Genomic DNA, 23,076 nt, shown 5'->3' on the forward strand with positions numbered 1-23,076 from the left:
TTCAAAGTGCTCATCTCCTGAGCCGCTCTGAAGAACTGCACAACAGGACAATGGACCAGGGGAATTAATTCAGCTGAGAATAAAAATCTATTCAGGTCCAAACTCACCTTTCAATGTCGTGGATAAAGTTCCAACATGTGGAAAAGATTACTATTCACAGTCAGACCAACATTCAGTCTGTAGTGTTTGTACTGCACAAAATGAAACTTGTCAACAAGAAACGGCAGATGAGGTCAATGCCAAACACACCAGAACACTTCATGTTTTTAAGACTGAGGGCTCGTTTTTGATTTCGTAGACTGTGGAGTGCACTTATTTGAGTTGCTGGGAAAGATCACTAAAACCTTTGTCGCTCTCTGCAGCATGCATCTTTCTGCATTCTTCTTCGTTAGAACTCTGCGACTGCAGCGTCTCTCTGGTTCTCTAGTGTATTACAGTCGGGGCACTTGTGTGGGTGACAGAGGCGTCAATAGTGGCAACAGGTGGTATCTCAGTGATGAATTTACGAACAATGTGGGAGGTGAATCATAAATTGAGACATCACCTTTGCTTTACCCCTGTAGGCTGTCTCCTGTCGTTCTGTACCGGTCATATTCCCATTACATGTTCTCGCTCTGTTGTTCAACTGGTGAATCAAAATAAAGTGGTAAATAACAGGTTTACTGACGTAAAATTTAAAAAAGCAGCGAGGCAGAGAACCTAAAATACAGGCATTCCATGTCTGTGGCCCTCCTTCCATAAACGCTGTTGTCAGTGCTGGGTGCAAGAACAATTAATCTCAGCCATGGGAGGCAAAGAGGAGAGATGCACAAGCACAAAAGCTATCAGGATGACAAGAATTCGTACTGCAATTTACTCGTTTTCTTTGGCTGTCAAGGATATAAATGGCATGCTAAACTTGTTATTGTTTGTCTGAGCACACTTCCCATATGAGGCCTGTTGTAATTGATATCTCATTAGTTGTTTTGCAAAGGAAGAACAGAGTATATCGTACAATCTCACATTATGGAGAAGCATTTGCTGTGCTTGTAGGGGTTATGAAAAAAAAAAAGATGATAAATGCAGTAGATGGTAATACTTAGAGACATTGAACCACAAAAGAGGTTTTCATCTGCTGTGACTCACTAACATAAAAAAAAAAAAAAGATGGTACACTTCTTTGTGTAGTCTTTTCTACAATGATGAATTGCGGAGACATCCATTCTGCAAGGCCAACCGAAGCACGACCACAAAGATGAGCATAATGTGTGCTGAAGTGGCTGGCCCTCACACAGAGAATGTAATGACCAGAGGAGGGAGAGCTTCGAGGTAGAGAGACATCTTTATCTTAAAACCAAAGTGCTGCATGCAATGACATAAACTGATGGAACAATAATTAGGTGCAATGAATTAAAGAATATGAAAACATGAGGTAGTAACCCTCACACACAGAGAAGGGGAGTGCCAACAGAAAGTTTTCAGACCCTTTAAAGCTTACTGCAGGTGTTGGTGTCATTCTTTTTTTTTTTTGTGCATTGCACTACACACAGTTTTTCACAGATACAAATTCATTCTTTAGCATTCCAAAAAATAGATATAAAGAAATATTTCATTCACTTACTTTTGCTCTGACAATTGCCACTGAGCTTTGGTCCGTCCTTACAATGATTCAGCAATCTCTCTGTAATGCGACTATGCCAAGTCAAGTTTCGTCAAGGAGAGATCGATTGAAAGGATGAAACTGAATTTATTCATGTACAACCAACTAGAACACGAGTGCTTGTCAAATTTGACTCCCCTGTAGCGGATAGGATTGTGACACTTTGGATGATAGGATAGGACCCTGGAATCTAGATAGTGGTGGTGGATTTTGGAGATGACAGACTTCTGATGAGGTTCCTTATTGGGCCATGAAAGCCAGTGAACATGGGTAGGAGGGCTGTGCAACATAGGGGCAATGTTTGCCCTGAATTAGATCAGGAGTTCCTTTGCAGAAGTGTAAATACCTCAAAGGACAACTATCAGCACAGCACCAATCAGACCGTTATGCTAAAGTGGCCACAGAAACCATTTCTCATTAAAAAAACAGTGGACAGCACAATGGGAATTTGCTCAAGGGCATCTGAATGAATCACAGACTATTAGAAGAAAAATCTTCTAATATGACAAAAAAAAAAAAGATAGAACTATTTGTCCATAAATCCCAACGGTATGCGTGGAGGATTCCACCTCATTATATCATCATCACCAGAGCAACACTCCATTAACGATCCAGTCAAAAATAATAATACTTAGAGGATGTTTTTTCTGTAAATGGGACAGGCACACTGGTGAGGAGTAAGGGAAAGATGGATGCTTAAGATTATAGAGCAACCCCAAGAGAAAAGCCCTTTCAAAACTCTCAGGAATTCAGGCTGGGCGTTCACATTTCAACATGACAACAAACTGAAGAAAGCACGGGAATGACCACAGGAGTAACCAAGTGGAGCGTGGCAAAGAAACTGGAAATGTCACTGGTTGAGCCAGAAAAATGGGAGGACGTCCAAAGGTGTGCTAAGCTTGTACGATCGATTCAAAGAAAAAGTGTGGCTGCCACTGATGCTAAATGACCTGCATTTGTAAAGGGCTTTTCTAGACATGTTGACCACTCAAAGCGCCTCTACACTACATGCCACGTTCACTCATTCACGCACACCTTATTACTAAGTATTTCATAGTAGTATTACAGTGTTACAGACTGCACACTGATGACCAATCTGAAGATGTGCAGTCTCTGCTATACATGCGTATGTTATTTTTTCATACTCTCCAGTCTTGTGTATAGATCTTTTTTAAATGTAACCCTAAACTCGTTTCATTCTCCACTGCCACAGTGGAGAAACAGTCACTTACTACAGTTAAATTGTGGCTTTCGTGTTCAAGAAAAAATAACATCATGGTTCCTGTCATATCCTTGGGAGGATTTCAGGATCTAAAGAACTCGCGCACAGTATTACACATGCACAGTAGTTCTGTAACAGATGGCATGAGTCCTGTCACCGATATTTCAAAGAAAATATAAATCATGGACTGAAAATCCTCAGTGCAGCGACACTTCTCATATCACTATGACAGAAGGATAGGTTTTCTTAAGAATTTTAGGAAGTTGCTGATGAATGACTCATTTCACAGGACATCAAACAGCTCTTGAATTTAAGTACAAGCAGTAAACAAGGACTTGAGAGGATCTCTGCAAGTCTAGGTACAGCACACAGGTAGGTAGTTTGTAAGCAGTGCTGACAAAGTGGTCGACATACACACAAAATCCACTTTACAGAAGGGCTTCTGCATTCTGCACATACGTAGGCGATACAAATGGGAAGGGTTCAGATGTCACAGTCTAATAAACAACTCATTTTACCTTGAGGCATGAGAAAAATTTTATCATTTTGAATGCAAAACAAAGAGTTGCTTGAACTATGTGTGGAACCTTTCAGGGAAATACTTAGGCTTATGACATCCAATTATTACTTGTCAATGTTCAAACTGTAGCCATAGAATTCTCTCCATATCTTGGAAAATAAATAGCTCTAGATATAATTATCTACTTTACTTTGTGTCTTTTACCAGTGTTGTTAACTTTTTCTTCCACCACAGACATCATAATCACAAAAAATATAAAAAGAAGCAATGAAAAATCTTCAGTGCCACAGGCAAGACTTCTGGCAATAACGAGCAGTTACACCATATATGTAATTATCGCAGTCTGGACTGTGATATGGGAAGGTGTACGTTCAAACACATTCGACAGATTTAAAGCTCTAAAATGTCAGCGCAGACATTAATGCTAAAACTAAATCAACTCAATTAAGCCTAATTTAAGCTTAAGTCTCTGCTTCACTTATCTAAAGTAGTAGAACAAAAACACAAATGGGCTTTGAAAACCAGAAATCTCAAAACAAGCTAAAGATATAGATCGAGTTGCTTAAAGGGATAGTTCGCCTCTTTTGACATGAAGCTGTATGACATCTCATACTAGCAATATCATTTATGAACATTTACTTACCCCCTGCTGCGTACTGTGAGCCGAGTTCCAGCCTCGTTTTGGCGTTGACAAAAGTAGTCCGGCTGGCTGGCTGGCTGGGGCTTAAAAGATAAAGCGTTTTGCTTCTCAAAACAATATGCGTTCAAAAGAGTAATACATTTGCATCACAAAATCGTTCTCCAGGAAAAAGTCAGACCTCACAATCGCTTGGCGCTATTTTCTCTCCCTTCGTATCACTGCATGCTGCCACCTGCCGACAGCCGCGCTGTTACGGTGTTTACTGCTCGGAAACAGGGGACTGCACGGTCTGCACTTCGGTCTGTATGTTCTACACAGCACGCAGTAATTTGTAGACACTTTTTTTGCAGATTCCTTAACTTCTGGCCATGTTTTCCTCTGAGTGACTCTGCCTCTCTTAGGTGCTCTTTTTACAGTATGTTACTGACCGGTTGCCAGATAACCTGAACTGTTCCTCAAGCTGTTTCTTCATAGTGCCAATTGCTTTTTCTGTTTTTTAGTGGCCCTATCCCACCTTTTTTTTTTTATGTGGTATTGACATCAAATTCAAGATGAGCTAATATTTTTCATGAAACAGAACTTTCAAGATTTGATGTATGTTCAGATTTGATAACTGAGACATTCACATTTAGCCGAGATGTGTACAAATCAAAAAAGTTTAACGAATCAAATCAACCTGAAATTATGCATTGACAGCAAAGTGTTTAGCTGCTTTGTACTTACTATTGTTATAGTTTCATCGATAAGAATGAGACGGATGGGTTATTCAAAAGGGTTGAACTTTTCCCATAATTAGATTCACTCAAGAAGAGGTTTGCTTCTAATGCCAGGGAGGAACTGGGTGTCCCAGGAATGTGAGCAATGGAGGAAATCATGTTTACAGAAGCAACGCAGCACCCTTCTCTCAGAGGTGCTTAACCATTTTACATTACAAAAGAGAAAAACTGTGACAGGGAAAGCTCATTATAAAGCTGATATTTACCATTCAGCCAGACAATTTAACATAAGAGGGTTTGTTTTTGTAATTTTTGCCTCTGTATTTGATAAGATATGGAACACAGAGCTGATTTTTAATAAGGCAAGGGCACCACACTGCCTTTCTGCTCCCCAAAAAATCCACCAGAGAGAGGCAGAAAAACGCATACCAAGTAGGAAATCATTATTTCTGCTTTTCACAATGCAGCATAAAGTTTTTCTTTGGTAGCAGGGTGGTTGGAAAACATTTAATTTTCATTTCTTTTTTTCTTTTACTTTGCACTGAGCTCTCATATCGCATTACTGTATGCTTCAGACAGATCACCAGGCTTTCGCTTCTGCAAAGCATTTCAAAGGCAAACATCCACTACAAACCATAATTGTGATTTTCAAGCTTTAAAGCCAACAACTGAAAAAATAACCTGAGTGACTTCTAAACGGTTACAGTTTACCTACTTGGAGGGAAATAGAGAACTCAATGCCAATTAACAGGCTGAACATAAAACTGCTTTTACAATGTGTGCTTTGAATCTACCCACTTGACACCAGAGCCCAACGCTATAACTAGTTATGTTGCAGTTACTTGGTTATTTCAAATATAATTGGGCCCTATGTAATAATGATGCCTTTAAAATGCTTTAGCCCATGTCAGCTCTGTGGATTCCTTTACAAAAAAAAAACTTTCCTAAGACTTTATTCCTCTCTTCTGAAGTTTTTGTGTTATATCGTCCAAACTCCAACTAAGTTGGTGTTTGATTAATGAAAATGTGACCTAACAGTGACAGTTATGAAATCCCAAATTAACCACATGATTATGTTCAGCTGAGCAGCTTCCAGTCTGTTATCTATGTTAGGACTGTAACAGATCTGAAACAGAGACCAAGATCTGCGATACACACACCGAAGGTCATATGTCGCAGCTCCATCTTACCTGTCCCCAGCCTCACAGCAAATGCTGTTGAGCTCTCATTACAGAGGCTTGAAAAAAGATATTTCAGAGAGGACAAGCTGTAAAAGTTAAGTCAAGAGGTGATCCCAGACACACCAGGGATTTCTTCAGAATCAGATTGCCAAGTAGTTCCTGTTTAAGTGGACTGCACAGGGTTTTTAAAAAAATTTTTTTATTCATCCTTGTTTCCAAACTGAAAGAGCAGAAATTATCATTTTAAAAAGAAGTGTGAACTGTATAGGGAAGAACCGGACAAAGCTTAATCACAGCGCATCAGGCTGAACAGCAAGATTACGGTCAATGAAACGCGCTTGAGTTTCAAACTAAATAGAAAAAGACAAAAGAAAGCTTGTTTGGACAAGCTAATGTTATCATTACTGATGTGAGTTAAGAAGAAATTACCTCAAAACAATGTCAAAAACTACAAAAATTGTTATATATTTAGGATGACAAGCTATTGCTGACAGTAAAACTAGCCAGTTAACAAGCTAAGCCAACAGTTCACTTACTGAGCTGTGAAACTGTTTACATTAGCTTTTGTTGTGAAAATGACTACAGCAGCAGTAATGCATCTCAGGTTTGTTTGTTTGTTTCAGGTTTTTGCTGTCTGCATTATTGAAGTAGGGGATGTTCGGAATCGAGGAATTATGTAGTTTCTTTGGCTGACATTCCCTCAGCAGGCAGCAGAAGATGTGGCAGTAACACATGGGCAAGGAGCATTCACATAGCGCAATATCTATCGTATTTCATGAAAGCAGCAGGCATCCAAGAAAAGTTTTTCTTTTTTTTCTTGTTCCTCAGTTGAGCTGTAACACAATAACAACACTCCTGATTCTGCATACACTTCTAAGTGAGTCCAGTTCTTTTCATGTTTCTTATTAAAACATTCTCTACTGGTGTCAGTGGCAGCAATAATAATGAATTATTAATTGCTAATATTGTTTTCTGCCAATGTCTAGAAGGGCAGATTACAAAGCACTGTTTCAATCCTTTTTCTCCAGTGAGACAATACATTATAATAATGTAAACAATATGGTAATATTGCAAATAATACGTATACTAATGTGCTAACATGCCCTGATTTCAACTTTTATCTCACCAATATCTCCAGGCATCTATACTGTATGTGTGTGTGTCTTCTTTGCGTTTCTCGAGAACTGTTCTTCTTCTCTACTTGGGACTCTGTGGGTGTTCTGCTGGAAGGAAAGATCTGCTGTAATGAGGTTCGAACTCCTTTAGATGAACTGTTCTCAAATCGTAATCTATTCTTTTTAAGTTGGGCTTTCCCAACTATTAACTATATGTATGTAGCCTACACGTAAGATGTTTTGGTGACAACAGTAAACTCTCCATCACATGAAACCCTCAACCTGCAGGAAAAGTACGATATGTGCACATTATTGGTTGATTAGTTAGTGAATGCTTTGGTTACACTAAGCTCTGTTCTTGAGGCTCATTTTATGGGTTTTAAGTTTGCTAGCACACACACACACACGCACACACCTGCACACAGTGGTTAGTGAATGTACCCCATCAGCTGCCATCTTTTCAAACTATACTGTTTGGTTTGTGAGGTTTCTTAACAACTGCTTACCTGCAGACAAGGCATTTACTGCACTTTCGTTAGCCATAGTGACTATCTTTACAGTCTGTACATGGAGTGCCTGGGAGACCTCTGTTTATTCTAAATTTAGAAAATAACTTGTTATCCAAACTTCAATGTGTAGTGCAGTTCATATTCTCCAAAGGGTCATCCAGTATGCAGCACTGTAGCACATCAATTTCTGTAAACATATCTGCACAGGAAGGGACCACATTTGGGTGTCAGCCTTCTGGTTTCTGTTTCAGGGATGTTATACTCTGCATGCCATAGAGTCTACAAAGCTCCAGTGGTGTGTGGTGATGAATGTCAAAATCTGAGGATGTGCACATGGCTCTCTGGGGACGACCATGTACCCAGACAGTTTCAGTTCCCATGTGAACTCTGACTTGATCTGTTGCGCGCACCCAGAGAATACCTCTTTCAGTCGTAGCCAGTCCTTCATTCAGACAATATATAAAAGACCAAGTATGTGTCCGCAGGAGGCCAAAGTTGCTTGTGTGCCCTTCCTCAGCCAAGTGTAGAGTCTTAGTAGCCAGTGTGGTACTGAAAAAACAGGTTTAATAAACCATCCATGCGAACAGCAAAAGAGGAAGGATATACGTCAAAATTGTATCCCAATTCGGTGATGACTATTTGATTTTAAATCACTATTTTCAAACCGATCAATTTAACAATGTCCGGAACAATAATTGCTTAGCTTGTTGGCCACAAACTTAAGACACTTAAAACACTGGCCCCCGCCACCAGAATAGCCCAATGTAAGCAGATATGGGTTTCCAGACTGGCTGAACCAAATATACATACATTTACATATATGTGTACATACAAATAGTAATTGTAGTAAAGACAGTTGCTCCCAAATCAATGCATGTTTATAAACGGCTGTGCCATCTTGACAGGTACCGTTACATATGAACAACTGACATATCGGAAAAGCAGTTCGGAAAGACCCCATTGGCATTATTACTGCTGCAATCTACAGAACAAACATGGAAGGTGAGTTATTTTTAGAGGGCTGAAGTCAGAGAGACTGCTGTCTCAGGTCCTGTCCACCAGCCACTCTGTGGCTTGCTAACAGATGGCTGCTCTGTCAGACCTGGACCATGGGTCAATGGTATTTGCATATCAAATCATTCTCTGCACAGGGGTCACTCGGCCTGCTTTCAACAGTTTCTCAAAGACCAGTTGAAATGCCTGTACATGTAGACTCTAAACATCACCAAAACACACAGGAGGCTTTAGGAGTCAAAACCTCCACATAATAAGGGTATCGTTATTTTCACTTTCACATGCCTCTGTGCACATTTGAATGCTTCCCATGGTTTCCAGTGGAATCAGTACACACAGCACAGTATTGGTGTTTCAGATGTAAACTTTGCGTGTCCAGATTTAATTTAATTTTTCATTAATCATTTTTATTAGTCATCCTGTACATCTGTCTGCGCTTCCACAGAAAATCCAATGAGAAGTGTGAAAAAGAAAAAAAGCCTGTGATTTAATCCTGTAACTCCACTGGATCCTGAAACTGTCTGCAAAACCTTGTATGTCCACCCCACCTCCACCGTGGAACAACCTAACTAATTTAATTAGTATTTTCCTTCAATGTGTTACATTCATCTAATGTCATTTAGACTTTCGCATTTTGTAGTAGTGGTTCATATCTTAAAACAAGATACTGTCACCAACTTAATGCGATGAAAGGTAAAACTTAACACACACATTGCTACAATAAACCTTTTAACCTGTACGTTGATAATCAAGTGGCGCTTTACATGGACTGCCTCGTATGCGCTCTGAAACAAAATGATGGAAAAAGTCCATTTTTCGATTGGTGGATGGTTAAAATATCAAAAAGCTTGCAGAAACTGCTCTAGTGACATTTTCTAAGGTGTTTTATGTCTTTTAATCCAGCGTGAAATTAGAAATCCAACTAATATAAGTAATTCATCCAGAGTAGAAATTAATACGTGCTGTGATAATAATTTGTTTCAGACACATATGTTAAAGCTATTAATATTTCCACAGGAAGCAGATCTTACAATTATGATGCATCTGTTAGTATAACTGTAAAATGATTTTATTTCTATGAAGACAGATGATCAGTTTTTCCAAGACAGGTGATAATGATGAAAGACGAGCCCTTTCTAGGGACTGAAGAGGAATATATTCCTCACTTTTGGAGTAACTTTTCTTATTTGTCGTGGTTACGAACAATCAAGTATGTGATGAACTTGCTCACTTTTCAAGCTTGCACATTATAGAGAAAGAGGCTTTGCCTGAGTGGACTTTGCCTTCATGTTTTCCTTCACTGCTCCTCAGCGGTGGCGTTCGCTGGGATAGAATTTGCTCTTATAACAACGGTTCGCCTCCGTAAATTAAAGCAGGGAAATGTGATTTATCTTCTTCCTCTTGCGGTTCCTTTCAGCTGACTCTCTGAAATAACAGCAAACATAAATAGGGGGTATAAAAAGGGGCTCTGAACGCTTGAGAGAGTGGATTACGCCATGAATCAGTTTATTAACGGTGGGCCATGGAGCAGTGTTGGCGCAGGGGAAATTTATACATTCATAAAGCAGTGTTTACAGCATTTATCTTCACCTGAGAGCAGGCACCTAAAATGTAACAAAGCACCCAAAGACAAAGATATGGTATGATGGATCTAAGGGCTCATGTGTCAAGGCCACCAGCAGACTCTAAGGTATTTCTCAGCTGCTGTAGCTTTGCCAAGAAATAATATCATTCTCTGCACAATGAAGTGCAGCAGACAATACTGCTATTGTTTCTGCATCCTGATTGGATCTGGCTAACACAGCACAATCTTCTGTCAAAGAGACAAAGATGAAAATGAATGAAACACTAAAATATCTTCCACAAGTATGGGAATGCACACAAAAACACTTACCAACTAAAAAAATCAACTCAACTGAAAGGATTTACCCACTGTATTAAATATTCTTTTACTACTGTGGTTTGAAATATTTTTTCACAAGCTTTATCTTAATGAGCTGGATCCCTGGGGTGTGGAATGTGGACAGGAGAAAACTACAGGCTTTGATTCTGGATCCAACCCCCACTTTTTTGATTCCGAGGTGAACACAGTTAGTGCAGGTAGCCTTTGAAGTTTGCTCAGACTTGATAACCGACTCTCTGGTTTAAGCTCTTAAGCGATACAGCATTCAAAAGAATGTGGATGTTTGATATTTCAAAAAAGTAAATGCTGTCAATAGCAGGCCACAACAGAATCAATCAGGCTGATAGCCAACGAGTTAAAAGCAATAAAAACAGGGAAAGTGCATTTCTTAAAAGGTTGCTGCTTTGTACAAAGACAGGAAATCTTCTTGCTCCTGTAATGTTTTAATTAATCAAGATCTAAACCTCACCAACAAGGGGTTCAGTTTGAAAATCAATTATTTGTTTTAGTGGGCTTAAAGCACTAAAATTTTAGATTAAAGATTAAAGCTATGGTAGGTAATCCTAGAGAGCTAGCAAGAGAGCTAGCAAGATTCGAAAGTGTCCACTCCTCTAAGCTCCACCCCCCCCTCCCCATTCCGTCAGTGCTTCATCCAAAGCCGGTGGAACCGCATGCGCACATGGAGCAGGGAGCCGGCAGAGGGGGGCGTAGGCAGAAAGCAGAGGCATCTGATTGGTTTTTTGTAGGCGACCAATCCGAGATCAGCGTCCCGCTGATCTCGGATTGGTCAGCTTTTTCTCAGTCCTGCAGCTGCCACAGAGGTCTGATTATTTTCGTCCCTTTTTCTAAATACATCTTGTATAGATTTCTCTCAGGATAGACGGACCATTTCACCCAGTATTACAAAATGTGTTTCTGAACAGGATTACCTACCATGTCTTTAAATGGCACCTAGTGGTAAAGTTATGGATTGCAACCAATTGAATTCACCTCACCCTTTTCCCATCATATATGCTAAAATAAACTGGCTGCTATAAATGAATAAGTAAATAAATGAATAAACTGGACTACTGTAGAATTCCAGCAATAAAACATGGTAGACTCATCAAAGACGATCCATGCCAGAGACAGGTGTAAATGGTTCATTCTTCCCTTTATTTATTTATTTATCTGTTATGATTAGTCTTTACAATTTAAAACATAGTAATGGATTATCGCATTTTTGCGAGTGTTGTAGAATCTAAATGCTAGATACTAGAACATTGAAGGTCACTCAAAAGTAAGCTTACCGTCGTCATGGTCAATGAAAAAAAACATCCTTAAATTGCACCACTGCTCTCTACTATTAAATATACATATTTGATCCACAAAATCTTTGCTTTCCATTTGTACCCTGCTGTTATTAAATACTAAAGAGGACCAAATCTGTAAGAAGCCTGTTCTGAAAACAGCTACAAATAACTGTTTTCCTTGCTTATAAATATTTAGAAGAACACTTTTTAAAAGACTACCGTTTAAAGATTAAGAATAGCACTCTTTATAACTGTGTACTGTGAAATGTGAGAAATTCTAAGTGTCAAACTCTAAAATACAAAAAAAACCTAAAAGTTTTTCTCTTTAAAATTCGCCGTTTCTGACAGCCTTCTTTTAAAATTAAATTCAATTCTATTCAAATCCATGATGATTTTTAGTTTCCCACGGGGAAATTATATTGTTGCATAAATGATAGAAAGAAGCCTCTGACTGGCGTCACGCCAACATTTAATCACTACGATGTGTAGAGGATGTGCAGTGTTGTCCATTTTGTTGAGCAGCTTGTGCAACATTTGTCTTTGCACAATCAGCTCAACAAAAAACGCAGCTTACATGCGTTGTTACGATGAGCTTTAGTTTACTATGATACTTCAATATGGACATAGTTACTAAATTATAGTAAAGTTATAGATAATAATTCACACATTTGTTTTTGACAACTTTTAAAGTAAAAAATAGTATTTTGACCAATCCCATCAATAATCTTACACTAATATTCTCCCATACTAAAGCAAAAGAACATTGTAATCGAACACCAGCCTTAACTCCTCACAGAGTCCAATAAGTGTACACCATACGAGCTGATAGATGGTAAAGGGACTTTCAGAAGAAATGTAGAGCAGATGGCACCCAGTGGGTGGTACCGCCCATCTCTGATATGGGCAGTCATGCTGGGTGAGACAGAGTCTGTTGCTGATTGGTGTCTATCTGGCCCACTGGTTGGTTGATTACTAGCATCACACACCACAGGATGCAAGCGTAGTGTTTGTGTGGTGACAGCACGATGAAAGAATCATGATTACTAAGGACTGACTTCAGTGGCCATCAAGACATCTTTTGGAAGGTTAAAAAAAAAAAAGAAAGCTGCAATCTGTGTTTCATGATTGACAGCTGAAAGAAAAATCAGTGAGAGCTAAATTATGTGTCCGTGTTTGTACATTGGTAAGGAGAAATTACAAAATTCCGGGTGATAAATCAGCTGCTGTGCTGTCAAGTTTTTAAAACCCCATTTTCAGTATTTTTCACCAGCTAATTTGAAAATGTCACAATATTTATGCTCATACAAAAGTCCCTGGTACTGCTGGTAGATCAATTTAAATAAAGCATGTGAACAAGATTTCTCTCTACCCTAGATAAAAGTAACAGAAAGCAAACACATTACGCCTAACAACATGTCAAAAGTACAATAAGTGTGGCCAATTTATTGGCGCTAACCTCTACTAATACTGAACTCGGGCCCCAGTGCTGAGAAAATTATGGGCTGCAAAAAGGTTGCACAACACAAAATTGCCTTTTCTTTTGAGCTTCTGTATTCAGTTCCAAAGAAGCAACAACACTTAATTGCTGTGAGCAAAATTCTGAGCCTGTATTAAAGTAATAGCAGAGCAAATGCCATATTTTTGCGACAACTAATAAAATTAGGTTTGAAAATTAAAATGCACTCATTCAAAACCCTGAATTCCTTTTATTCTATATCTACGGAAAAGGACAGATTCTGAAAGGTTTAAGATTGTAACACAGCAGCTACATAAAGTCATTACCAAACTCAGCAAACAGTTCAGTACTGCAATGATTAATATAATTAATCTGGCAACTGATGCTCTGAGTAGCTTCTTATCTCTTGTCAAATGTCAAAAGCTGCCACTGGCTCCAAAGAGTTGAATTATTGGTCTGCATCAAGAAGACAAAACGACCAAGAAGATGCTGAAACTGGTTGAATAAGATTAGGAACCAAAAATCTAAAACAATGTCAAAATCTGGGAGAGGAGTGGTAAACCATCCAATTCGAGAAAGAAATCTGGTTGAAAGAAAATTGAGGACGATTGTGATTGGAGATCACTTAAACCTTCTGTGAATTCAAATCAAAGAAATTGAACAGAAGAACTCACTGCAATGCTTAACAGTGAAAATAAGAGCATTTCTCCATGTACAATATGAATACAGCATATTTGGACTAAACAGCTGTCTGGCCTTAAGAAAGCCACCTTTCACTGAGGCTAACTTACCATGAAGAGTGGACTATGGAGCAAAGGGGGAAAAGGTTTTGTGGTCTGATGAGTCCAGATAGATCCTGTTCCAGAGTGATGGGAGCATCAAAGTAAGGAGAGTGGTGGACTAAGTAAATGGTAAATGGACTGTATTTATATAGCACTTTTCTAGTCTTTTTGACCACTTAAAACGCTTTTACATTACAAGCCCCATTCACCCATTCATCCACCAAACACACCATACACTCCTTAGTCTAGTAAGTCGCACAGTCTCAAGTCTCTTTTTTCTCTATCCCTATAAAAATGTCTGGAGCAGTACGAGTCTCCCACACAAGATCTTGGTGAAAAATGAACACAATTGTGCTGCGACATTGCATAAACTTATCAAAAATGATGCAAATATGTGCTGCAAGCAAAGCTAATAATGGTTCAACAAAATATTAGGGTGTGGGACTCTTTTACTTTAAGCGGACGGTGCATACCGGCTTAGATCTTCACACCTGAAAGAAGGAATCATATGAATCACAAAAGCGAATGTGTGGAGCCATTAGTTTAATTTAAAAACCAATGTAGCAGACTCGCAGTGTCGGGCTCCCAAGTGTTTTTGTGAATCCCTCGTGCCCGCTAGTCCTCAGTGAATAATAAATAGTAACTAATGATGATGATAGTTTGAAAAGAAATACGCATGACTGCAAACTCTGTGAGTTTGAAGGTATTTTGAAGTGGCGCTCATTCAGCTGACAATGACCAGCAAGAAGAAAGATTACCTTTTTATACACTGATTTGACCACTAATGCATCGTGCTCATTAAATGCAACTCTGCACTGATGCTTCCAAGTAACACAACTCTTTCAGATTGTCTCAATGAGGTGCGTACTGAAGCCAAGTATGCTTTTAGCTCTCAGTATTGACTCTTTCTGTGCCAGTACTCAGCCAAATGAGTTTTTCAGCAATTGTAATACTTATTTTTTGGTTTGTTTGTTTGTTTTGTTAGACATGGGCGAATATCAGACTTCTGTGATTTCAGAATGTGGTTTGTTTAAAAAAAAAAAAAAGAAGGCTGACCACAAAATCTATCTCCAACAAATGCTTTAAATAGCAGAGGTGGGTTCTTTGTGGAAGGGGAGGACATGAAACATGCAACACTTAGCTGACATTTTATCCTAAAAGGTGCAATAAAAAGTACAATAAATGCTATTCATCACAAAAAAGAGCTTTGGACTGCAACACTTTTTGTTTTTGACTTCTTGTTGTTCCTACTGTTTCTTTCCCGCTAAACAGTAAGTCCCCTCCCTTGGCTCCAGGCAGCTCATTTTTCCTCCCTCCTTACTGGAGTAAGGAATATTGATGCATGCCAGAAACTACTGCATTCTGTCAATAACAGAGAGCAGAATATGGGGGAAAAAATGAATTATGAACACATGAGTATCTTGATAACCTGAGACTAGCTGCTGTAGGGACAGAGCTGTCAGTTTTCACAGCCATGTATAATATAGCTTACATCCCAAGCCGCCACACCAGCAGACCGTGCGTGCGGTTCAAATAGGTGAAGGTTTCGGGTCTGTATTGTTTAACCATGATTGAGGCTTTTCGATTATAGCAGGGCAGTGAGAGACCTCTTTGATCTGTTGCTCAAATCCACTTGGTGCATATGTGCAGGAAAAGTTGTGATAATTTCCCTGGGTTGAGACTACTTTTTTTTTTGTTACATTTTTTACACGGCACAGAAAACATTAATGAAAAACCCCGGCAGGTGCTTACATTTACATACACAAGGGAGCCATTAGTTGAATTTAATTTGTCCATGCTCACAGTGTTGTACATCTATGTATAAATCAGTGCGATGATACTAAAGTTTGCCGTTGAACATTATGTCTTATGCATCAGCAGAAGTACATTTTCAAGCGTGTGAGTGTGTCTGCCTTTGTCTGGGTTTTTCAAAAGCAGCAGAGAATAAAACAAGCTGTTGCTAGGAGGTGTGAGAGACGGCTGCATATGGCAAGGAAAGGCACAAGCCAGCAGGTGGGCAGAAAGCAGCTCGGGCAGGAGAGACATGGGGCCAATTGGAGCAGCTGCCTACGAGAGCCGAGTCGCTGCTTGGTGGACATCATGGGATAGGTGGGAATAAACGTTATGAGTGTTTACGGGGAACACAAAATGCGTGCGTGTGCTTGCATGCGAACACAGTATACGTTTTAGATTAATAGTAAACCATAGAGACCTGATGATGATACATTCAGCATCGAAGCAACAGATTTTACCTGTTCTAAGAAGTCAAGCGCTGTCTTTCAAGTATATGATAAAATATGAAAATATAAAGATTGCAAAAATTGTACATTTTTCCCATGGTGACTACGGGGGGGTGTAAGTTCCCTGGTTATTGTTTCTCAGTGCTCATCTCTTCTCCCTTCCCTGTCTTCTAACCTGTGCCGGTTGGGAGAGTAAGCCACCTTCCCCAATTCTGATTCAGTGCAACTTCGACCACCCTGTATGCACAGCTCTTCGCAACGCACCCTGTGGCAAACATCACGGCCTGTAAATGCCTTTTACAGTCGGCTACAGCAAGTCTTTCAGTTCTTGAGTGGCGAGATTTTCCCCTATACTGCCAGTAAAAGGCATGCATACTCTGTTCTTTAGTTGTGTATAGCGTTTTATATTTATTACATTGTGTTGTAACTCTCATTCTGAGATACCGTTTAGCCAGGTTTAGGCACATGGTTAGGTCCAGCAACCCAAAAATACTTCAAGGTAAATATGGAAAGGGTTGACAAAATATCTACAAGATATTTAATCATGCATGTCCACATTTTAAGATGTGAATTAAGTGCCATCTGTAAGAAATTAAAGAAGCTAACATTAAAGCAGTGTGATAAAGCACTTCTGCTCTTTAATCATAATAAAAGTATTACACCTTGAGTACAACTGCATAACTACATAAGCACGGAATAAAAGGCAAGCCTACAGGAAGGCATAGAAGCTGTGAAATATTTCACAGAAATAATGGAGTCTTTGAGTCTGAGGTTGTTATTCTGAGTGTAGAAGCCAGAAACGTTGGACAAAGAAGCAGGGTTCTTAAGTGTTCCCTCTCACAGCGATGCTCTCGATTTGCCCGTGACCCTTTGTGCAGAGCGAGCACGCAGCACTGTCCATGGTGCTGAAGTCTATCACACCTTTGCGAACATCCTTGACAACCACGAGTTACAATAACATTAAAGACTTTCGGGAATATAGGCATGCATTGCCATTTAGGCAGCTTTGCAGTTGAGTGCGATATACCGTGATTTTGTATATTTTGAGATATTGTATGGTATTGTATTTCAGTCCATACTATCAAATTTTTGAGGTTTCAAGTGTTTTAGATGGTGAAAATCTTGTTCAGTGATTTTCTAAACTAAGAGCATTCTTGCTATGGTCTACTGTGGGTAACACACAGACATAAGTAACTTCACACAAACCCAGTTAAAAAAAACTTAATATCCCTTGAGTGGAATAGAGTGTGTATAGTAGCTACTCTTTGCATTTGATTGGGAATGATCATATACGCTACTGCATCATTGTAATTCAGTTTATGCAGATTGTGCTTCTGCCAGAAACATATGATGCATCACTTCCTTTGCACTTATTTGAATTCATGATATGGAAGACTTTACTTCAGGTCTTGGCGAGCTGCGTGCATAATGTTCAACTCTCAATGAATTTCTGTTACTCAAGCCGTTTCTCAAGGAAGATGCATTCAGGTGCAGATAATTCAAAGGAGATGATATATCTTACAGGATGGAAAATTTGTCTATCTACATGCCAAAAAGGCCCACATGTAATGTGACTTCTTCCTTCTTTTTGAAGCTGCTACATGGGAAAGAAAACCACAAAATGATTCAATACATTGTGGGTTGTGGGCTGACGAGGAGAGCAGCCACATAAGTTTGCTTGTACAGGCTCTTGCTTCCTTACTGCATTTCTATTGTTATGTACGTTTGCCAGCTGTGGCTGAGGTCACCTAAGGCTTCTGCACAAAAAGCTTCAGCTATGCTGAATGCACTTGCATATATTACTTGCCTAACATTCATACATAAATCCTTAATCCTCTCTGAAAGACGTACAGTGTCCACCATCCTTCTCCCCACAGTTTCAATGTTGGCATGCTATATTGCTACAACCTGCTCTTATCCAAGGACCTTATTAAGTACTTGAGAAGGGTCTTATGCTTGGGGTCTCGCCTCTAGAGTCCTGATTAGACTAATAAAGCATATCCACGGGCATGTACCACACATTGATTTGGCCAATTAAGAAGGTGACAAACCCTGGACATATTCTCTTTGCAGAGACTCAGAATCTCATGCGATGATAATCATGCAGGGGAGGAATTTTAGACCGGACATGAAGATTTTGAGACTGGTCTTGTTACAGCAATGTGTCATGACTTCATTATCCTTTTATAACGGTTTACCATTAAGGACAGAATAACTAAATTTCCTGTACATCTTTAGGTGATGGTGCATAGAATCAAACACATTTGCATTCAATCACTTAAACCGTCAATGCTTTATCTTCTAATCAGGTACTTAGAAGCAAATTTTTCCTGAATACTGAAACATTTTAGTTAATTCAGTGTTAACTGACATGTGGCATTTTTTGGGGTTCTCCGAATTCACTGTAATGTTTTCCTAGTCAAAAAACAAACAATATTTGTAATTCATCAGAAAATGACATGCTAAAAAGGTTACAAATAACAATTATGTTGATTGTTTTCGAGAGACACACTTCTGATGAAAAAAATAATAAATGAATAATAAAATAAATCTACAATTTTCCTCATTGTTTAACTACAGGCAGTCATTTCTGTGAAGAAAACAAACACCAAAGAGAGTATTGATCCCAAGCCCTGAGCTGATATTGATACAAATACAAAAGCATTGTGGAAAGCAGGTTCAAGTAGATTGAAGTAAGATTTCAAAAGAAAAATAAAAGGTAAAAAAAAAAAATCATAGAAGAAATGAAACAATGATACAAATGATCTGGTTTCTCAAGATTTTACAATAACACGGCGATATTACTTTTTAGTTAAAACTGAAAACATGGCGAGCTTAGTATCACAATCACTGGGTTTTGGTGAGGTATCATAAAAGCTACTGATGGACAATAAAAAGGTCAACCAATCGAGAGGAAGTAGAACTGCCAATCTGTTGCCTGCAACTTTCATGCATTGTTTCTTTTATTTTTATTTGCTGTTCTTTAAAACTAAGGCACATAGTTTTTGCTTTAGCTTCCGATCTGTCTCAGTTTCGTTACGGTCTACTCTGCAGTGTTTGACAAGTTTCAAATGCTCATGCCAAGACCAGCAAAGCTAAATTTGAGTTGATATTCACTTGTTAGACTCCTAGTCCCACGAGCAGCAGCAGCAGCAACAATGTTGAAGGTTTTTGTACCTTTTATTGGCATTACTATGAGAAAGAGGTGGTACAAAACCGCTATGAGATGTGGATATGGGAAACTATTTGGTAGACCATAGCCATTATATTCTCTTTTATGCACTGTTCCTTTGAGGTCTATCTACAGATTTGTTAACTTTTACTGTGTTGTTATCTTCATTTCCAGTCCAATTTTGGTCAGATTTAGGCAAAAAAAAGTCTCTTTCAAGCAAGTTCAAGCACCAAAACTAATTAGAGATTAAGAAACATAAGGCTTTGGCAGCCTGACTTTCGCTTGAAAAAAAAGAAAAACAGCAACAGAATTTGATTTTTGCTCTCCTCTGAATGACTGAAGCTTTAACCTTCTCACACTGGCAGAAATATTGTCTTCTTCGCCTGGGGCAGGACTTGTCACCCTCCTAACTAAGCCCATAGAGAAAAAGCTTGTTTTTCTTTCCAGCACTCTGGAACATGAGAAGTTTTACTCATTTCATGTATATTTCTGTGAGACCAGCGAAAGCACAATGATGTAAACAACTATATGTTTGGAGTAATCTGCACTGATCACCTAAAACGCCTGCTGATTAACCACACACAAAAGCTCAGAGTTTGGATATGACAACCTGCTAAGTCTTGAAGAGTGTGTGAGAGAAATCTTTATTCGGGGCACGATCATTTTTTTTCTTTTTTAACCTTGGTTGACGGTGACATAAATCACTTTCTTAGTGAGAGCTTACATTCCACCTTGAGAGCACCTAGAGCCTTTTTTTTTCCAATGTATTTTCTTTTTTCTTTTTTTTATCAGTATTAATGGTTGTCCCAATACTTAGCCAAAGCTATTTCACACTTGGTTAAGTGCGGTATGAGAACGTCTCCTTGGCTGTATATTTAGCAGGCCTTCCTAAATATTTTCGAGTTCCCTAATCACTAGGCAAAAGCTACTACTAACATGCTATAAAAGATCACAAAAGTAATTCATTTTCATTCCCCATATTGAGCATTTCTGTACTAAAGTGGCATGCTTCCCATTGTGAGACTGTCTGAGAATCCTAATTGGTGAATGTTCGATGACGTTGAGAAGGCCTGCCTCTTTTCCTTTGTTCTGGTTGAACACGTGTACAAACCCACAAACGCAACCCCCCTGCAGTGGGCCCTCGAAAGAATCGTTGCTTTCCAGTGATGCTCAAAATGCTGAAGCAACTTTTACAGAAAGGCCCCAGAACGCTTGGATTGGACTCTTAATAAAGACACTTCTAAGAGAGCTGGCTCAAAGATAACAGTTGAACCCGATTTCACAACATAGCCTTAAATTGATACTTTCCAAGGCAGGTTTACTGATTCGCAATTGTTAAAGCTTCTAAACGGCTAGACTTCATCCCTCTCCCAGTGTGGCTTTAACAGAAGCACAATTTCTACCTTCCCCCTTTTCTGGACTTGAACAGACTGAGGGAATGTGGGTCAATATCCACACAGCATAGAGACTGTCTTCTTTCTTAACCCCTCAGACTCTTACCCTCTTCATCCATCTGGATCAGTCTCAGTCATGTTATATAAAAAGAAAAACACATGGGTCTACAGTTAGCACACACATTTGTCCACACATGCTCACAGGAGCACAGAAAGGCAGGCTCTGTGCCAGATGGAAACCATTTGCTATTCAATTCCCATTAATAAATGCTACATTCAGTTTGGCGGCTAGGTCATAGCCTTGGTTGGAGTAATGCTAGTAGTGGCTGTGTATGCATAAAGTGATATTACTATATGAAGTAAGGCCAGGAACTTACCCTTCTTAAGAAAGCATTCTGAACTGCAGAGGTGTGAAGTACAAATAAGCTTATGTATTTTACATCAGATGAGGTTAAAATACATAAACATATTGGTGTGAAACCTTTTGAGGGCAGTGAGGCCAATAAAAGCAATGCAATTCATGCCCCTTAAAAAGTAGAAAAAGAAATGCAACAGTCCTATAAAAATGTAGATTGTTTGTTTATACAAATCCCTCTAACCATTTTTATAACGCCGGAAAGAATGCTTTGAATAACACGCCTAAACATAATGCATAAAATAGGTCTTCCTGGATGGCTTGCACTCTTTTTATATCTAACAATGCATGAAATAGGGTTTTTGCTCCATTCATTTCAGCAAGATTTGCTGAAGAAAAAAAAAGAAAAATGTCTATTGGACTTTATAAACTAGGGAATAGCATGCAGCATTATTCTGGAAAAAGGGAGGCTGAGTGCAAGAAGTGGCAGACAATTACAAAAACAAACACACACTGGCCATCTAGGCTTAAAGTATTTCTAATTTCACAGATGTGATCAACCTTGCCGGTAGTCTCTTTCTCTTCCTGTGTGTGATAAAATGCCTCACTCCTTCTGGATGTCTATGACAGTGATGATGAAGTGTTAAACAGGTCTCTGCTCCACACTTTATCACTCCGTCGTCTTGATGATTCGGAGACTCTGCTAGGCAGCGGTACAGAGCTTACAGCACACCACCGGACCATGAAACTGCCAAGCTCGCCCTTAAAGCCGCTGCTCTACCCTTGAGAAAACACTCTGACCGGAGTAATTTAGGGATATAAAATTTGACTTCAAAAAGGGTAGAGGGTGGTCTCACTATAATGATGACAAACATTACTTTGACAGAAATGATGATCAACAGCTTTGTAACCTGGATATCGAATGCTGCAGAGACTCCCACTAACATTAAGCGCCATTGTTGACTATATTGAACCGAACTGCTCATTTGCCATGAAGGTCAATTGAAAAAATTCTAATGGAACTGTTGAAGCTCTCCTCCCTCTCCTCCCTCTTCGCCAATAGCCTACTAGCATTACCTTTAAGTGTCACTGCACGTGTAATCTGTCAAATGGCCCTCTCATGGTGAGTCATTGGCTGAAAGCAGTGATTCAGCCCAAGCCTCTGAAAAAGCCTGTGATTAAACGGGAAGTGTGACATAACTCTTGTTTAATGGTAGAAAAACAGTGTGTTGGCAAACATCCGGGTTCCCGGAACATGAGCTCCATTTCCCCGCCGATGCCGCTGGGAAAAAGGTCAGCGTGACTTTGAGCCATTTCACCTGTAAGAATTAAAAGGCAAAGGGGGCTAATCTGTGTTTTTTATCTGTTTGAATACCCCCCTGTGCAGTATTTGTTAAAACAGGTCAAAGGTTGTCATCAAAGCTCAGTTAAATTTTTTAAAAAGAAGTCAATAGTCGTGACATTCTTTATCTACGTGCAGCGTTTCTTATCTCGGTGCACCAGCACTTCACATGTAAATCAGCTCGATGGGAAGAAAAAACAAAAAATCAATAATATGCATCGGAGCATTGGTCTCTCACAAACTTGACCCAAGGGCAAAATAAGTCTTTTTACACATAAACAATTTCTAAAATATTACAGCTACAGGCACACAGTCAAAGTAATGATACTGAGGAACCTAATACATAAACACTCACAATATCTGGTTACTGATGAAATTCCACGCAAGCCTAGGATGGCACAAGACAAAAGAGATTATTTTGAGGGAGGAGGTTTGCACTGAAAGCTGAGGCAATGCGGATTTCAGGCTACACCAGCAGTTTTAACATGACAGTCTCACTCTACCTTGATAAATACCCTTCCCCCGGTGTCAGTTGTGTACATAATACAACCAAGTCAAAGTCACTTCAACGTCCATCTGACAAA

The sequence above is a fragment of the Odontesthes bonariensis genome, chromosome 20 (genome assembly GCF_027942865.1).
Source record: "Odontesthes bonariensis isolate fOdoBon6 chromosome 20, fOdoBon6.hap1, whole genome shotgun sequence".
Lineage (NCBI taxonomy): Eukaryota > Metazoa > Chordata > Actinopteri > Atheriniformes > Atherinopsidae > Odontesthes > Odontesthes bonariensis.